Genomic DNA, 12,539 nt, shown 5'->3' with positions numbered 1-12,539 from the left:
GGATCCAGCCCCGTGTCAGGCTCCCTGCTCAGTGGGGAGTCTGCTTCTCCCTCTCCCTCTGCTACTCTCCCTGTTTGTGCTCTCTCTCTCTCTTTGTCCAATAAATAAATAAAATCTTTTTTAAAAAGCAGCAGGAATAAAGTATATTAAATAGACTAAAACGTAAAGCTTTTTCTTCCATATTTCTCCTCTGCTCACGTGCACACTCCATTATCCCATTAGACTTCACTTGTAAAACACACATTCAGAGATAACACCACCGAGTTTCAGACCACCGCAACAGAGCTTAAACCAAGTAGTCTCTCTCTACTCATTCAGCTATGTGTTTCAATTAGAGGAGCTGGTGGTTTTACTATATCCAGCATTTCTATGTGTTTGTAGTAGGAGGGACATGCATATTAGCTCAAATCATTATACTGTCAGAGCCAGACTTCCAGTTCGATGCTCTTTCTGCTGAAATACAGCAGTTTCCCACACAAGACTAACTGGGTTTTCATCACAAACAGAACTTAATCACCCAAACATTAAGGCTCGCTAGAATCTTGTCATGCTCCAGGTCCCAGGAGGACCCACCAAACAAAATCAGATTCCTTGGGCTTTTTTAAGAATTTGGAGGATGGCCATTAAAGAGTCAAATTTGGAACTGCACACCTCTCTGTGCTTTTTTGCTCATTGTTTATTAATTTGTGAAGGTGAACAAATCAGTACCACGGATTTGGTGAAGAATAATAAGCCAGAAATGATTGAAACCCTACATAAAAGGTTGTGAATTCATGGGCTTTCTGTCTCCCCTTCGGATTCTGTAAGATGTTACCTTGAGCTCATTAAGGTCCAAGCAGGGGGTCTCTCCCTCCTTCAGAGGTTCTTCTCTTCATGGAGGCAAGGATCTAGACACCACACATAGGCTGTGACCAAGTGAACACGAGAGGGGATGAAAATACCCCTCTTCAGGAAGCAGTGTATCTGGCAGATAGAGAGCCAGACGTGTTCTCCCCTAGCTGTGTTGTCCTGATTGGCTCCATTTAGAAGGTACAACCCTAAAAATATATGGGTGTGGACTTTGCCTTTGGGAGGAGGATGGTAATCATTGACTTCTACCAAACTTTTACTGTGCCAGGCATTTTACAAGCGTTATAGCATTTAATATTGCCCAAACCCATGAGATAGATAGGATGTTTGTCTCCATTTTACAGAAGGAACTGAGGCACTGAGAAGGTAAGCAAATTGCCCAGTTAGTAGGTTAAAGGGACTGGATACAAATGCCCATTCTACGGGGTGTTTATCAGCCTTGACTCCAGAGACTTGAAGGCCTGGTTTAAACTTCCATCTTTAGTTTTAGCATTTCCTGAATTCTTTCCCCTAACCCTATGGCTGTGTTCACTCCTATTACGGCGGCCATCACGTTGCTTTGTGGTGTTTGTTGAGGTAACTTCCCCTGATAATCTGAGCTCCTTGAGAACAGATACAGAATCATATTCCTCTTTGTCTCCTGAACACTGGGAACGGGACCAGGCACCCATGAAGGGAGAGCTGTCCTAACCAGGGTAGTTTTGGTTGTAAGTGACAGCAACTCCATGCAAGCTCGTTTAAGCAAAAGGAGTAATTTAGCGTTTATGTAACAAGGAAATCTATAGCTAAAGAAGACTGCCTTTCCACTCTCATTTTTGCTTCTCTGTACTTATAAGCTCGTCTCTTCTTCCTCTAAAGGCAGATGGACTCATTCCACACGGAGGAACCACAGCTGCTGTATGTTCTCTCTCATATCTTCCCAACCTGTCAATGGAGATAGCAGAGCCCCTACCATCACCACCACCAAAGACGTTCAATCCTAAATAGTCTCCTTGGCGTAGTGAAGGTGTCTCCTTAGCATGGCTGGGGTCCCATCTCTAGACCTAATGTGAGTAGAGTGGGATGTTGTGATTGGCAGCCATGGATAGAACTGCACAGTTGAAGTAGGGGAGGAGGACCAATTTCCCCAATAGAGGTGAGGAGAGAAATAGAATTTACTAGAAGCTAACATGAGTATTAGGCAAACAAAACAATTTATTTCTCCCATAGGGCTCCAGTTCAGTTTTGTTGGACTGAAATGGCATTGGAACCATGCAAGCCCCACCATATTCTTTTCTGTCTTCAGAGATACTTGGTCTCACCTGACACTCTCAGGAGGCCAATGGAAAATAGCCAGGTGTGATTTCACGTGTTCTTGGAAATGGTATGCCATAAAGAACAAGAAGAAATATATCAAGAAATGGGAGAAACGCCACATGAAGATGTTCGGGGGTCATTTTGCAGGTTTCCCTTAGGAGCAGGCTGGGTCCTGGTTAATCCTGTTGCTGAGGTTTAACTTGAATATATGATTCTTTTAAATCTGCCACTTGAACTTTTAGCCTTGCAGTGCTTAATAAATTGATGTGCCATTCAACGAGCCATTGCACACAAGGAAAAAACTGCCTCAACATCTATGATTGAACAGGTAAGTAAAGTTAGCTTAATCCCTGGTAATTATATCCTGGGTCTAGGGTGCCAGGAACATATGGGAAAAGCCAAGACAAAAAAATGCATCTGGGGTACAAAGAGCAAACCTTCCCCCCCCCCCCCCCCCGGGAAGGGAACATTCATATTCTGGTAATCCCCAGCTAGTGGGTGCCCCATGTGGAGGTGTGAAAGCAGAGTCCTTTACCTCTCTTCTTCTTTCTTCCCACTGGCCACCGAGCACCAGCGGAATACAACAGAATAGAGACATAGTTCTTGCCTTAAAAAAAAAATCCTACACTTACCTGGAAGACACAACCCCAAATATATACAAGTGAAAGGGCATGAGAGTATTTGCAAAGCAAAGATGTCTTTGGGTGGGAAATGTTTTTCCTTGGAATATGGAAGGAGTGCTGTCTTGGGAGTCAGGACATAGGTTCTGGCCCTAGCTGGGGGCTTTGGCAAGTTCTGGACTTCCCTGCACTTTTGTTTTCTTTTCTATAAAGTAGACAATGTAAACATATTGAAAAACAAATATTATGATTCAGTAAATGTGACCAAGGGCGTATTCTTGCACTTGGCCTCGTGTATCTTTATGAGGAACCATTTTAAAACTAGGACATCCATTAAAACCTAGTATTAAAAATCAATTGACTTTAGGCCTAACCGTTGAAATAAGGTTTTAAAATAGTAATAATTGGGGCGCCTGGGTGGCACAGCGGTTAATCGTCTGCCTTCGGCTCAGGGCGTGATCCCGGTGTTCCGGGATCGAGTCCCACATCGGGCTCCTCTACTATGAGCCTGCTTCTTCCTCTCCCACTCCCCCTGCTTGTGTTCCCTCTCTTGCTGGCTCTCTCTATCTCTGTCAAAAAAATAAATAAAATCTTTAAAAAAAAATAGTAATAATAAAAACATACTACTAAGAATGGACTTTTAGTCATACGGTTTTCAGTAATTTGGTATTGCATAGATAATTTCAATTATTGTTAAAATATTATTTTTCCCTTTTCTCATTCTTTAAAAATATCCTTTTTTCTGCGTATTTTCTATCATACATAATATGATGGTATAGTTGTATATGTGTATTTTTTTTTTTAAAGATTTTATTTATTTATTTGACAGAGATAGAGACAGCCAGTGAGAGAGGGAACACAAGCAGGGGGAGTGGGAGAGGAAGAAGCAGGCTCCCAGCGGAGGAGCCCGATGTGGGGCTCGATCCCAGAACCCTGGGATCACGCCCTGAGCCGAAGGCAGACGCTTAACCGCTGTGCCACCCAGGCGCCCCTATATGTGTATTTTTAAATAATGTACAAATACAAAGGCATGGGCACAAATGTTTATTTTGGTATTACTGGTAAGAGACATGATTTTAAAAGTTCAGCACCCACTCTTCCCATCCAGGTCGATGCAAACCCCTGGCAGGCCTTTCCCAGTAAGGCTCCTGGGTGTTTGCAGAGTCACTTTGGTTCACTCTCCTAAGACCTCTCCAAGGTCCTTGAAATATGCTTTCATCATGAGGCCTCACACAGAATACGATTTTCAAATAAGGTCTTCACAAAGGCAGAGCAAAAGCAGCAAGTGCTCTTTCAAAATTCCCAAACCACAGTTTGCACCTTGGAAAACCGCATGCCTTGGCGCTTATGACACCTAGTTTTCAAGGTGCTTCTAAGTCACCAGAGCAATTTAACAATCATTTAAAATTGTCACGTGATTCTTCACCTTGAGACGTGCAACCCCTCCTCGGTGCTCTCTATGGGGACCCCGCATGCATCCTGAAATACAGGCAGCTAGACTGTCTTGCCCTGCTCAAGCAGAATAGAGAAAGGCAACTTCCAAGTATATCCTTGTCTGCAAAGCATGTGTCGTGATACCTTCTCTATGACGAGTGCCCTGTACAATGCTTGGCATATGGTAAGGCCTCCATAAATAGTAATTATTGTTCTCATGGAGTGATCCAGGAATCCAAAGGGTAGCAAAAAAAGAATTTGGATTTTGAAAAATATAAAAAGAATCTAGCTGAGGAAGTCAAAAGATCAGTCCAGAAATAGAAGAGAGGAAAAAAAGACTTTTTGATGAGCTTGGGTCAGGGCCAGGGACCATATTTTATACCAGGAGTGCAGGAATCTTTAAGAGATATAATAATACACCATTCCCCAAGTTGCATGCCAGCTGATTAGGAAATGACCTAAATATACGAGAAAAAAACAACAAATTATAAAATAATTAATAGCATTTAACAGCAGAAGAAAGAGCCCCAAGCACCATGTGATTAATTACCAGATGAACCATCAGAAACCGAAGGTGGGGAGCTCCCAGGCACTGACAATCTCCAGAGCTGGGTCCCATTTTTGGTGGCCATTTCGAATTAGAGCCATATCTCAGGTGACCCTCAGACCAAGAGCACCACTGGCCCCATATCAGAATAAGACCTTTTGCTGTTCTATTCAGCTCCACAAATACTGAGTACTTACTCTATGCTAAGACCTGGGGTGGGTACCAGGAATTCAAGGACGAATAAGACTTGGTCCTGTCCTCTAGGAACTCATGGTCTAGTCAAGAAAACAAACAAAAATCATCATTTCACTACAACAGTTACAAATAATCAAAATAGTCTCCTTTCCATTGGTCTCATTTGATTCTGGAAACAACACTAAGAGGTGACTGAAGGAACCATTCTCATGGCTATTAAGATCTTCATGTTTTACAGAAAGTATATTTTCCTAATTTCAAAGTGCCCTCACCTAATTCACTTCAGTTAATTATTTGTCTGGGGTCCACTGCCTGCGGAACTTTATACTGGGGACTGGGTATATATGGGGAAATGCAACTTGGTTCTAGAACTTTAAAAACATAAAATAGTGTTGGAAAACAGACTGAATAAACATACATGAGGTACAAATGTCAAATGGTAAGTGAATTATAGTTAATAAGTGAAAAATGTATTATTGGAAATGACGTAACAGGGTGGGAAATTGCTTGGCCAGGAGACCAGGAAGCTGAAATGTGGTCTCAGGCACCACCCTTTCCACATCACCCACCTCTACAGAAACCGACACAGACCCATTCGGTACACGAAGCAAGACAACAAATACTTCACTGCTGAGGGGGGCTTTGACCTCAAGCTCCTGTGAGGTGACTGGGCTCCTGGAAAATTCCCTTCCCAAAGTTTAGTTTCTTGGCGCGGCCTAGGATGAAGAAAAGAGGGTCCGATCTTGACTCGACCGCATGTCTTCCCACAAACCAAAGGGAAGCACAACATGAAAATCAGGAACAGATGGCATGCTCACTCTCCCATTGTTGCTTAACAGAGTTCTCGAAGCACACTCCAATGGAGTTAGAAAAAGAAAGGAGACGTACAAATACTGGAAAGTAGAGTGACTGATGATGGGGTTATATTTTGAGAGGGGTCAAGGTGCTCACTCCAAAATTTGGGAACTAAAAGGATCAAAAGGTAGTGATTTCACTAAAGTATACAAATTAATAGTTTGAATATGAATAAACAATAACCAGCCAGGAAATGCAATAGAAAGAATATCTTGTTTTACCATCTCAAGTAAAAAAAAAATAAAATATCAAGAAATAAATTATAGAAGAAATGTGGAAAACATATACACAGAAAAATTTTAAATAACTGAGCAATATAAGAGAAGATTTCTCTTATTCTTGGAACAGAAAACAATAATACAAAATCAAACCTCTCTAAATTAGCCCATAAATGGTGTCATTTCAATAAAATAGTATCTTGGAAGAGAAGGAATATTATAAAATGATACTGGGATTCAAAGAAATGAAAACAAAGTTTGGGGGGGCAGGGGTGGAGAGAATAAGTGACCCCAGCAGATATTAAAGCCTAGGAGCCAATAAAGTCCCATTTTCTTCTGGAGAGGAAATGGACAAGGAATTCAGGAATGGAAGAGAATTCACGAGGGAGGTCAAACTCATAGACATAGTATCTTATGAAGGCAACATTCCAAACCAGTTGGAGAAGTTAGATTATTCAATAAATTATGAGAAAACTGACTGTTTGAAAAAAAATATAAAGCTCAATGCCTGCCTTCCTCACTTACCAAAATAAATGGAAATAGGGCAGAGATTTCAACATTAAGAAAAACTATAGAAGTAAAAAATATATGTAATCTCCGAGTGGTGTAGCAAAACACAAGATCTAGAGCCATAGGCAAGTATTGATAAATTGTGCAAGAAAATAGTTAAACTATGTACATTAAACATAATTGAACGACAAATGACACTTGGGGAGGAAATTATATGCCCTATATTTCTTGAATGTATAAGCTTCTTTAATTTACAAAGAGTTTTAAAATTTTCTTACAAAACCCAAAACAATCTAGTAGAAAAATAAACTAAAAATAAGAGCAGGTAGGTGCAAATGGTTCTTATGATTTTTTAAATATAAAACCAAACAACAAGATGAAACTGTCACACCCATCCAATTTGCAAAAACCAGCACATTTGGCAATGCCCGTTGTTGATGAGAATCAGGTTGTCCGACGTGAAGGCATGATGTGCACCACCTCTTTGGAGACGAATTTGATCAAAATTTCAAATGCATGTGTCTTTTGATCTGGCAATACTATTGCCAAGAAACTTAACCCAAAATCTATTTGCAAAAGTTCAGCAAAGTATATTCTTAGTAATTCTTGCATTGTTTACGATAGCAAAATCTGTCAACAACTTAAGACGTCTCTCAACAGGAGGCTGCTCACATGAATCATGATGCATTTATATGACGAGATACTGTGTAGCCATTAAAAAAAATGATACAGATCCATGCAAGATCTGTGTAAATATAGGAAGAATAACCTAAATAAAATTTTAGGTTTAAAAAGTGAGGTGTAGACCTGTGTGCATAATGCAATCCTTTTTATATTTTTTAAACTACTATTATTCCCATTTTACAGATGAAGAAATGGAGGCACCAGAAATTTCTCAGTTTATGCCAAATCATACAGGTACCATGTGGTGGAGACAGTGTTTAAAACCAGGCATGTCAGGGTTCAGACTAGTTAGTGGTGGTGAGGATGGTGTGATCGTACAATGAAATTCTACACAGCGATGACAGTGAACAAGCCACAACAAATATACCATGAGATAATATCCCAAACACGACATTCGGCAAAATAAGCCAGACCCAAGGGCACCATCCTGCATTACCCATCTACACAATGATCAAAACCAGGCAAAACAATCTATGGTTAAATGGGGAAAGTGGTTACTTTTGGAGAGGAGGGCACAGGCAGGAGCTGGGAGAGAGCACAGAGAGGGCTTTGGGGTCCCGGCATAGTTTCACTTTTTGATGGGAATGGTGGTTAAAGAGTGCTCACTTTGTGAGAATTTTGGGTTATAGACTTGAAACGTGTGCATTTCCCCATATATGTGTGCACTTTACATTAGAGAGTTTAAATGATAAAAAGATGGTCGTTCACCCATTCATTGATCTCTTCATTAATTCATTCAGGAAGCCCTTGCTGAGGGTTGGCTATGATACGATTTAACGGTTAGTGGGTTGCAGTGTAAGTTTCTTATGGAAAAACAACAACAACAACAACATCAAAGGTTCTTGTTTCTCTTTTGACCCCATGATGCTGGGCAGAGTGCTAAATAAAAGGCAAGTGTTCTGGAACAGTTTACTCACAACATTTGGCTTAGTCTCTCCGCCACCGTAACAGGCTGGTGAACGCAGCCAAACCGCTTTGCCTCTCTGGACACGTGATCATCTCTGAAGCGGACGAGCGGAAGTAAATGATCTTTTCTTCAGCTTTGACATTCTAATTAATTCAGTCAGTTTTAACTGAACACGTGTTGTCTGTGCTACTGATTGTGCTCAGGATCGGGGGCGGGGGGGCGTTGGGGGGGGCACAGAAACAAGCCATCAAACAGAAACACGGCCCGGCCTTCCAGAAGCTCACAGCCTTGCCGATAGCAGGGGGCCACGATGATACAGAGACGGGCTCCGGTGAAATGTTTGCCCAGATGCTAAGAGAGCACATGTGAGGAGCAGCTAACCGAGACTCCCGAAGGCAGGCGGCCCAAAGCTGGCGGGACACCTGGTCCCACATAGGCTGGGCACGAAGCGCTGCTGTGCGGGATAGTGTTAGTCGGGCTGAGCCACAAACTGAACGGCGAGGGGCAGTGTGTGGAAGGGAGTAGGAGTGCAGAGTGTGGGAGGGCCAGGGCAAGAAAGGCCTTGATTGCCATGATACAAAACCACAAGTCAATATTTACCAGTCAGGAAAGAGCTCCGTCTCCTCCTCCTCCTCCGGTTACAGCTTCCGGGAGTTACCTGCCGGCAGAGCAAGGCCAGGTGAAAGCAAGCTCCCAGCAGACGGTGTAGGAGCGCCTGGCTGCCCGGGGCCTGATGATCTTGCTCGGAAAAGTAACAATTCTAAGGGCTCTTCCAAACCCCAGGGGAATACAGGCCCCCTGGGAATGCGGGTCATTAACAATGCAGAAGTGAAGTGAGCTGCCCAGGGGAAAGCCCAATCAGCAAAACTGGGGACCTGGGTAGACATCCCCACTGGAGACCTTGGTTTGGTGGAGTTAGAAAGAGCTGAAGGCTTGCTTTGCATTTGCTTGGGCTCAGCAGAAGTGGCCATTTGCATCTAGGTAAATTTCCGCATCTAGACATAAAGATCGGCAGGTCTTCAAATTGTTGGATGTTAGTAAGATTGAAACCTGGAGTCTATTCAGCACCCATCAGTGAAATCAACAAATAGGCTTCAAGATGTGTATCAGAAAACCAAGATCTTATTTTAAGGTAGGGAATACTCTTAGAAACGAAACTGAGGGGGCGCCTGGGTGGATCAGTCGTTAAGTGTCTGCCTTCGGCTCAGGGCGTGATCCCGGCGTTATGGGATCGAGCCCCACATCAGGCTCCTCCGCTGGGAGCCTGCTTCTTCCTCTCCCACTCCCCCTGCTTGTGTTCCCTCTCTTGCTGACTGTCTCTCTCTCTCTGTCAAATAAATAAATAAATCTTAAAAAAAAAAAAAAAACGAAACTGAGAAGAAATTTCAGAAACCTAGACAAGCCTGGGTGCCCCCAAGCTCCCAGCTTCGCTGGGAAGGCTTGCCCTGCTCCCCGCTGAGCAAAGGGGCTCTGGTTCCCAGGCCCACTGCCTGGCCCGTTCTGCTCTTTGGAGGTGCTCTTGGTTGTCACTGGTGAGGAGGCACTGCTGGCCTTGAAGGGGGCCTTGAAGGGGGCAGGGCTGGGAGACATCCTACAATGTCAGGGACAGTCCTGTTGGATGAAGAGTCGTCTCACCTCCTGCATGACTTTTGAAGGTTCGCTTTAACATTTACAAATCACAACTTGGAGTGGCACAGAAACATGTAAATTGTGAAACAAGTGATGAGAAAGGAAATGTAGATCATTGCTAAAATACTAAAGATCCATAGGAAAATGGATGGTAACTTCCAAAAGTCCAATTTGGATGTAATCTTTTCAGAATACCTGTGAGGATTAACGGTGCTAGTCTTTTTTTTTTTTTTTTTAAAGATTTTATTTTTTTTTCGTGGGAGAAGAAGAAGCAGGCTCATAGTGGAGGAGCCTGATGTGGGGCTCGATCCCATAACGCCAGGATCACGTCCTGAGCCGAAGGCAGACGCTTAACCGCTGTGCCAGCCAGGCGCCCCTAACGGTGCTAGTCTTTACCTTGAAGCATTGATGTGTGGGTGGGTGTGTGTGATGGACTTTCAGTAGGTGGAGGCGGTTTAATACACGGAGCCTGGGGAGGCTGCGGTTGGACGCTCATGGTGTGATGTCAACATCCAGGGAAGAACACTGGGGCTACAGCTGGGTTCATAGGTTGAAGATAAGAGCGTTGAGGGGTGCTGGGGCTCCCCTGGTGGAACTCACAGGGGCTTGCTTTGGGGAAACTGTGTGGCATGAGGGTGGAGACCACAGTGTCTCCTATGGGCACATCTCGAAATGCTGAAGATCTTTCCAATCAGTTGTTAGCGTGCATGACCGTGGCCCGGATTGGTGGAAGGCCCTGGGATTAAGAAGAAAGGTGGGGAGGGGCAATGTGAGTAGGTCCCTCAAATGGATTAGTATAAGAGCCCAAGTGAACCCAAACTAGAGACTCCAGAGCCCTCCTTCACTGTTCTCCCTCCACCTTCAGTGGTCACTAAGGGATGGAGTGTGTACTGGGTTGAATGGGTGGCCCCCAAAAGATAGGGTACCTACAAATGCAACCTCATTTGTAAAAAGGGTTTTACAGATGTCATTAAGGTAAGAATCTGGAGATGAAATCATCCTGGATTACCCTGATGGGCCCTGTATCCAATGACCTGTGTTCTTATAAGAGACGGAGGAAGAGAAGACACAGAAAGGCAGAAGTTGGAGCAATGCAGCCACAGCTAAGGAATGTCTGGAGCCCCCAGAAGCTGGAAGAGGCAGGGGAAGATTCCTCTCTACAACTTTCAGAGGGAGCATGGCCCAGCCGACACCTTGATTTCAGACATCTGGCCTCCAAAACTGTGAAGGAATACATTTCTGTTGACTTAAGCCACCCAGTTAACGGTTCTTGGTAACCGCAGCCACAAAAAACGAATGTGGAGTCTGGGAACAAGGCACACCCGGGGGTCTATGCTGTAATCCAGTGTGGGAACCCTGAGCTATCATCAATGCCACCAGAGGCTAAAACACTTTCCCGGGAGAAACAAGGAGGGCTGGTATGGGGAATGAGAATTTCACCTAAAGAAGGGGACAGGGTCCAGGCTGTCAGGGACTACCCGGGTTGGAAGGACTCACCCTGAGGTCAGTGCTGTCCATGAGGTCAGGCTCAGTCTTGCAACACTGGCTTTGCTGAGGCTCTGCTGGAAGCTGAAAGAGAGGGTCGCGCTAATGTCGGGCCTCAGTGGCGCCCCTGCTGGGGGGAGGGGACGGCAGCGTCCAGGCACAAGACGGAAGCAACACCGGGAATGGCCAAGGGTGCAGGGGGCTGAGTAGCCGTATGGCTAGGCACCCCGTACTACAGAGGTGGGCCGGGACCCTTGGTCACGCTGTGCAGCAAGCACAGAGAACAGTGTCCTGTGGGCAACAGCAGAACCCTGGGCCCAGTTGTGGGACCCAGCCCAACACCTGTCCAGGAGTGGGGCAATCCGAGGCGTGGCTGTGGTCCTAGGGATCCCAACAGTGGTAGAGGTCATGACCACACGTTACACTTTGGCTTACCTGGAATAAAAAATGATTGCTGGATGCCCAGCCTGGGCTAAGCACTTTGCATTCTCACCATAACCCTCTAATCCCCATTTTATAGACGAGAAAGCCAAGGCTTAAGAAGCTTGAGCGGCGGCTGCTGCTCCTTTAACATGTCTCGGCTCCGATCTGTGCCCAGGTCTGTCTGCCTCCTGAGCCCAAGGGCTCGCACTGCCTCTCGCTGGGTGAGGAATGCATTTGCCCAGCCGCTGAAACTACTCTTTGCAGCAGACCGTTTTTCCTCTTTCCCCACTTGGAAAGAAATCTCTTCATCTCTATCTCATTACGCATTTACTTGCCTTATGAAACAGAGCATCGCAGCTAGAACTCTTGCTCAGATGGATGGCTCAGGGCCTTTATAACTGGGTTGAGCCCTGTGACAGTGACTCCCCCCGGGGGCTGTCTGTCCCAGCCCTGCAGTCCCAGGCCTTAAGTCTCATTTCTGTTCTTTTCGTCTTTCTGTTCCCAGGCCTACTACTCTGATTTCTGAGCTTGAGTCTGTCTTTGCACCTGCACCCCCCAAATTGTTGTCTTCCAGTTCTGCTACGTACCAGAAAAGGAGATAGCCTGATTAGAATTATGTCGAAACTAAGAGTAAACAGCTCCTAGTAAGGAGCTCAGTGTCTCTCTCAGGCATAAATTACATGAATTTGTCTCTATGTGCCCACTTTGCAACCATTTTGTTGGTGTAAATGCTCCCTCCCCCACCCCACCTTGCTTCACTTTTAGAATGGGATCTTAACAACTGAAAGTCTGAATTGGGGGATCTCCAAAGAAATGAGATGTGACTATCATCTCCATCGTCGCTCCAAGAACCTACCTTTCCGCTAGGTGACTCTGAGCCCTGTGAC

The sequence above is a fragment of the Ursus maritimus genome, unplaced genomic scaffold, assembly GCF_017311325.1.
Source record: "Ursus maritimus isolate PB19 unplaced genomic scaffold, ASM1731132v1 scaffold_9, whole genome shotgun sequence".
Classification (NCBI taxonomy): domain Eukaryota; kingdom Metazoa; phylum Chordata; class Mammalia; order Carnivora; family Ursidae; genus Ursus; species Ursus maritimus.
This window is presented reverse-complemented; position numbering follows the sequence as displayed.